The sequence below is a fragment of the Silene latifolia genome, chromosome 1 (genome assembly GCF_048544455.1).
Source record: "Silene latifolia isolate original U9 population chromosome 1, ASM4854445v1, whole genome shotgun sequence".
In the NCBI taxonomy this organism is placed as follows: Eukaryota; Viridiplantae; Streptophyta; class Magnoliopsida; order Caryophyllales; family Caryophyllaceae; genus Silene; species Silene latifolia.
Window position 1 is genome coordinate 703,350 of NC_133526.1, and position 7,067 is coordinate 710,416.

The 7,067-nt window shown below is 37.2% G+C and overlaps 1 pseudogene; it reads right to left on the bottom strand.

Annotated features, from left to right (window-relative positions):
* Positions 1 to 1,780: 1,780 nt before the first annotated feature.
* Positions 1,781 to 3,403, bottom strand: LOC141591608 (NAC domain-containing protein 7-like; annotated as a pseudogene).
* Between the last annotated feature and the right edge of the window lie 3,664 nt (positions 3,404 to 7,067).

Here is a 7,067-nt window from a genome sequence, read left to right on the forward strand (position 1 = left end):
AAATACATATACATTGTTGTGTTAGTTGTGTACATATTCTAAGTATATATGTTATGAAAAAATTACACATGCATGACAATAAAGAAACAATAAAAGTGAATGATTTAAGCGCGGTTGAAAGACATTGATTTATTTTTAGTCGGTCTTTCGAACTCCAGTTCGAACTTATAACATTCCGAGCCTCTTTATATAAAGAAGCAAGTTTTTCCTTTGTACTTGAAGTAAAGCTAAAAAAAAAGCAGCACCCTAACAAAGTAGAGCTAGACTTGCTAACTCTTTTGGTCACGCCTAACAATTAGCTAACGAAGTATGCACAACATGCATGCCTAAGGGCAGTGGCGGACCTAGGATTTGTTCGGCGGGGGTGTACTGTGCATTTTTCAATAGATACAATAGAATTGAAGCGACTAAACGAGCCGATCGGTCAAAATGGAATATATTACAACAGAAATTTGATTTGAATATATACAACGAAAATTCAAAGTGATATGGAAACAAAATGAATCAAATTTTAATTGATGTAGAAGAGTGTAAATTTTGTAATCAACGAGAACAATTTTTTTAAATCAAAAAACGTAAACAAAAATATTATAATAGATAAAATTCCACTTGAAATACAAATTATAATTTACAGAATTAAAAATTGAGATTCTGAAAATGATGCATCAATAATAATGCATTAAATTAAATTTGCGTCAAAGTTTTCGAGTCATGATTAATGAAGGCTAAAAAAAAGGAGAAAGGGGAAAAATTTGCTTCAAAGTCCTGATTAATGAAGGCTTAAAAAAGGAGAAAGGGAAAAGGGGGCCGTGGGGATTCGAATCCGCGCCCTTCAATTCACAACTACTAGTCTTACCCACTATGCCACACTTACCATAGTGATTCTTATAAAGCGCAAAAGCTATACATACGTTTTAAGGCGTTTTATATAAAAAAAAAAATTAAAAACCGAGGGTGCGCACGTGGGGTGCTGTGCGCACACCCCGGTCCGCCCCTGCCTAAGGGTACAAAATGTCAACATGCAAGTAATCTTTTCAGCCATGTGTGTTTGATTTAATTGAGCTGATCCGAATAACCTCCTTTTTTTGTTTATAAAAAGTTGAAAATTTTACTTTTGTCCCATAAATATTTTCTAAAGTGAGAATCGTAGAGCGAAAATAAATCACTACTCTAACTATTTTCCTCCGCTTTTCTTTTTTCAAACTCAATTTATTAACAAAAAAACGGTCCTCGGACTTATTATGTTTTTGGTGTCCAAAATATTTCATGCATGAATCCTAACAACGGGTGGATGTTCCAACTTCAAAGTCTTGAAGTGACGGTTCGTTACAAGTCTTACAACTTACAAGTATATATAGTTTCTGTCTCAAAGTCTCCTTCTATTTTATTTCCTTGTATATTGTAGGAAAATCGTTATACATCTATCAAACAAGGAGCTGCTTCTTTAACAAGTACACAGGTCACTTGTTGTTAGGATTTGATCGGGTAGTACTAAATTGCAATACCATCATACTCGATCACGTAAATTATTTTTATATTTTTCCCACTTTTTTTTATATTTTTCCCATTGTCAAAATTATATATGTAAATATGAGAGAAATATAACTTACAAAGAATAACACAATAAATAAACCACATAAAGTGTAAATTAAAATCCCAATATAAGTACTCCGTACATTAGTACAAACAGAATGAAATCCATAATAAAGAGACTGAAATCCCAATAATACTTGGAAGCCTTTCAGTCTCCTAAACAGATGCTATATTATTCAATATCGTCTTTGATTATCCTAAAGGTGAAGGCCAATTCGAAGGTTGGTCTCACATGTAAGTCCTATACCCTAATAGTAATATTGCATTACCACTTTTATTATGTACAAGGAACCTGCCCAAGATTTCTCTTGTAACAATTGTATTGCCTATATAATCAGTATGTATATATAATGTATATAATCAGATTAGTTAATTATTATGATTAGGAGATGATAATAATATGATCACCACCCACTGTGTTAATATCACTTCCACATGTCAATTTGGCAGGCCGAGTTGGACGACGAAGCAAATTCCGATCCTGCCCCTATGTCTTGCTTATTGGAGATAGGGCTAACCATCATGCTCATATGCTCGGACACGGGAAACATGGGTGCATTTGAGTAATTTGACTCCTTATTGTTACTACCATGGCTAAGTTGAGAAGCAACAAACTTGGTCATCGTCGTTGACTTGATGGGATCCACAATAATCGTTACCAAATATTGAATCCAATTGTTGTTGATTAATCATTTGTTCTTGAGTAATTTGAGGTGAGGACTGCATATTGGCATGTAATCCATACGTAGGCATTGAGCCGTTATGACTTGGTCATCGTCGTTGACTTGGTAGGGCCGTTATGATAATTTGGGTGATAAGCAATCATCATCCTTGGAGAGTCCATATTATCTGGCATGAATGAGGCTTGATCGATCGTCGTACCAACATGGGGAATCCTCTGCGAACTGTTGTCAATCGTCGTTTCTTGAACACTCTGCATACTACCCATCCTTCTTCCTGATGAAGTTCAAAGTATATGTCAGTTTATAGACGTTGTCACTTTTGTCCGTACATATACTTCCACTATTTTTTGGTAGAATGTAAGCTTATAATTGGCAAAGTATCTCTCCAATACTTTGCTTCTCCGTGGATATTCAAGTGGTGTTGTACACCACTTGAATAAAAACCGCATCGTTCACACTCACTACTGAGTAATGGAGTAGGTAGTTCAAAAAATGTTTATAAACTCCAAAACGACAATATTACTTTGATAAAATAACCTATAAAATATATAATAATAATAAGTGCCTCTTTATAATATTTAGCATCGGACTCCAAATTTCATAAGCCAACTTTCTGTAAATTACATGATATCATCTATAAATTTTTTTGTAATCGTTTTTATACATTCAAAATTCTTAAAAAATATCATAACTCGTTGATGACAATCAAAATTTTAGAAGAATTAAGACTTGAGTAAATAAAATTAAACTTACCTGAACTTGGCTCCTCTTTCGATGTTCAAATGATGACCGATGCTACTAGAATACTGCTCACACTCCCTTTTGAGTTTATGAGTGGGTAAATCAAAAAACATTTTTGTAGCCGTGAGTGCGTTAGTCATCACTCTATCTCTGATTCCATGGTTGGTGATCTTGGAATTACATAAATTTAAAACAAAAAAAAAACAAATTATTAGATTAAACATAATCTATTAAAAAAAAATATATATATAAATATATTGTCAAGAAACAATCTATAAGAAGAAAATTTGGGAAGAAATATTTGAACATACGTAAAACACGCCATAACTTTGTGCCATCTCGACAAGTTTTTCACCAATTCTATCCTGATGTTGAGGTAAATTCATTGCTACTAGGTCAGCTGCGGATAAGTGAGACGGCGGGGGACAAAGAAGTTATTTTCAATTCTTTCATCAGGTAGGATTACATGGTCGGCTGGAAAAACACCACCATTTGTTTGTCTGAGGTAGTCGGTTAACATTTTTTGGACTAGAAATTTCTTTTTACTAAATTTATGTATTTAATGAATTGCTAAATTTATGTATTTAATGGATAGTTGGATAGTTTATTTATAGGCGATGGAAAGGGGGGGATCGCGAACGAAGACATCAAATTGCGTAGATAGGAGGAAATTAAAGGAACCAACCTACTTGTCCTGATCGGAACGATTGGTAGGTATATAGGAGAAGGAAAGTTAGGAAGGAAAGTTAGTTGGTGTTGTGTGTACATTTTTAAATTTTTGATAGAAAATTTTAATTAAAATAATTAAATAAACGAGACGGAAGAAGTATAAATGACCCGATCTGATATTAACCTGATGATCTGACAATTATTAAGTTTAATATTGATCAAAATAAAAGTAACTTAGTGTTTAGATTGATAGGTTTGACTAAATAAAGGAGTAACTAAATCAAACAATAATTAATTAAAAACTAAATTTTATGGTCCAAATTGATCCGATAAAGTAACCAAAGCCCTCGATCCGACCCGATCTGATACATTATTTAACCCGAAATGACTCGACCGAAACCCAATTCGGCCCGAAAATATAGGTTGACCCCATATGACTCCGCTCGACCCGACCCAATTGACCCGATTGCTATCTCTAGACCTAGATGTTATTGAGTGGAATAAGACCCGTGTTCATTTAAAATGAAAAATTTAACCCGTGACAAAATGAAAATAGTGACTCCTGAAGTTGATGGCTAAGAAGAAAGTTATTGTGTTCCTTTGTATTTTGAAAAAAATGAAGAAAAGTTGACGAACTACCGACTCTAGCCATTGAACTAAGAGTTGGTCTTGCTTAAGACGGGTCGAATATTGAAACGGGTAGTTACACTCACAAAACAAATAAGGGGGACAAGGTGGGGACACCCCCATGTGCCTCCCACTAACTCCTATTTGGGCATTTTGTCTCACAAAATGGTATCCGTCTACAACTTAAGACGGATAGTGTCCGTCTTAAGTAAGAATTTGTGTTGAACTAAAGAGAGCCGAAGTGGTTATTCGATATTTTTATGGGTGCCCATAGCCTATATATATATATATATATATATTCACGAACAACCGACTCTAGCCATTGAACTAAAATACCCTTGCTTTACTTTTCATGGAAAGCGTTCCTTTTTGCTCTCCAAACTCCCAACACTTACTTGTAGAGTTCTAAACTTGTCATTCCCCAAATGAATATAAACTCCCAACCCTTACTTGAAGGTATGTTCATTTCATGCGAATTTAACATATTTAATTATTTTAACTCTCTTGATAAAAGGAGTGAAATGAGAATGTTATAACATACTTGGAAAATGCCACCTCTTGCGGCTTGACAGACCTCGCCGAGTATTCTTGAACGCTCCAGACCCATATTCATACCTAGCACGTCAACTACTGGTAATTCTATTGGTTGCACACATGTATTAATTATTGGTAGTTCCTCTGGTAGTAATATATAATCGGGTGAGAATTGGTTTCCTTGGTTTATTATTTCCCTTAGTAGTAGTGCCATTTTTTTTAAAGGAAGAAAAAAGGTGAAGAAGGGATTTTTAATTTTCAGAGTAAGTTGTTGATGTTTAGTAATGTTTGATGCTAATAATAATCCTAATAATGATCTTATATTTATACTAAGAAACAATCAATGGTAATGCTCTCTTAAGAGTACGTTAAGATGGAATATTAATCATACATCGAATGATACATACATAACTTGAACAAAGAATGGACACAAAAAACATAAGTCCTCAAAAATGAAATGTCCATCAATTCAATACCAGTTATGGAAAAAGGAAATGTTCCATGCATTCATCTTCCACCACTAAGTCACAATATGAGATGAATTTAGTTATTTAGAATATATGCGCACGCAGTATCTTGTTTACTGAATGCTCTATGTTGCTCAGATGTGTAGTTGTGTACTATGTAGGAAAAATGGTGGTTATTACAGCTTCGGATTCTCTCCGACAACTTCAAGAATATCATTCATCGTCATCGTCATCGTCTTATCAGCCTCGGATGCTTATAGGAAGAATAATAGCAATTTCATTCATTCCTAATTAATAGTGTTCCGGCCTTCCGGGTGTGATTACGGAGCAGTGTTGTTACCACGTGAGCTTGTTGAATGATGACTTTGCTTGACTCTTCCTTTCGGCCTCTCCTGAAACGATGAACAAACTGAGGGCTCGGCTTGGCACCGAGCGTACTCACTCCGACGCTCAAGTCAGTAAACTTAAAGGGATTAAGTTGTGTGATACTTGTCAAAGTATGTTGTAGAGAGATAAGGGAGTTTATACCAGATTATGAGTGGTTTAGGTTATCTTTTGGATCCCCTTCTCAATGAGAGAAGTGGAGTATTTATAGACTTTCACCTTTTGTCACGTAGTGGCCAAGTGGCTAGCAGGTGGAAAGACCGTTCTACCATCGGCCGATGGACCCATGGCAGGCCGGCCGAGGGTCTTGGATATGAGTACGCGGATATGTATCCCGGCTGGCTAGTTGTCCTAGCCGGGACCCAAGTGACAGGCCGATTGGCTTCATCGGCTAGGCTAGGCTGTCTAATACGTTGACTTGCTGTCTTTTGGCTTTGAGCTTGCTCAATATGTTGACTCGGTCAGCGGGTGCAGAATATGCCCCATCAATTTGCCCCCAGCGTAGTCTATGCCGTGGTATGGGTTCCGATGTGTGTTGAGCGTATATTCTGCGCATGTTGAATTTCTCCATCGGCCTCTTCTTCCTCGGCTTGGTTCTGCTCAGGCTGTATCATACTATCCCCCCTCCACATGGATGTTTAATGGACATCAGATGTGGAAAAGAAAATGGCGCTGGCTGAGACCGAGGTTGTGAGTGTCGTGTGCTTTTGATTGCCCCCACGCCGGTGCTGCCAAGCTTGGTTGAACAGCGGGCCGTTTGGCAAGTAGATACCAAGGAGCGTTTTGAAGAAGTTTGGTAACTGTTGTGTCGATTGACATTCCGTGGCTGCATGCGTGACACGTGTCCTGGTGTCGGTTGGTGGACGTTTCGTGTGCCTTGCTCTGATTGGTCCGCTTCGTGGGCTTTGCTCTATAAATAGAGCAGTTAGCCCCTGATTTTGGCCACCAAAAATTCATCTTCTGAAAAAAAAATTCTTCTCTCTAGCTTTCATCGACGAAACTTCTCTCTAGTCTTCAAAGAGTTACTCGGCGTAACACTTTTCCAAGGTAAACAAACAAAATTTTTCAACTTTTATTTGTCAAGTTTTTGTTGTCATTATGTCTTCTGCTAATGCCGGAGCCAGTACTTCTGCGCCGGGGGGGGCGAATCGTCGCACCTTTATGAAGAGGAGCCACTGGCTGTCGCCCCGATAGGGTTTGGGAGTCCGAGGTCGCCGTCTCCTGAAGTGGATGAGAAATATCTCGAGGATTTTTCTGATGAAGATGTTGATGATGATAATGATGATGAGGCGACCCCATCTGGTTCGAAGAGGCCGAAATTCTTGGATCACGGCGACGCTTGCTCGATCAGTCCTGATCGTTCTTGGTC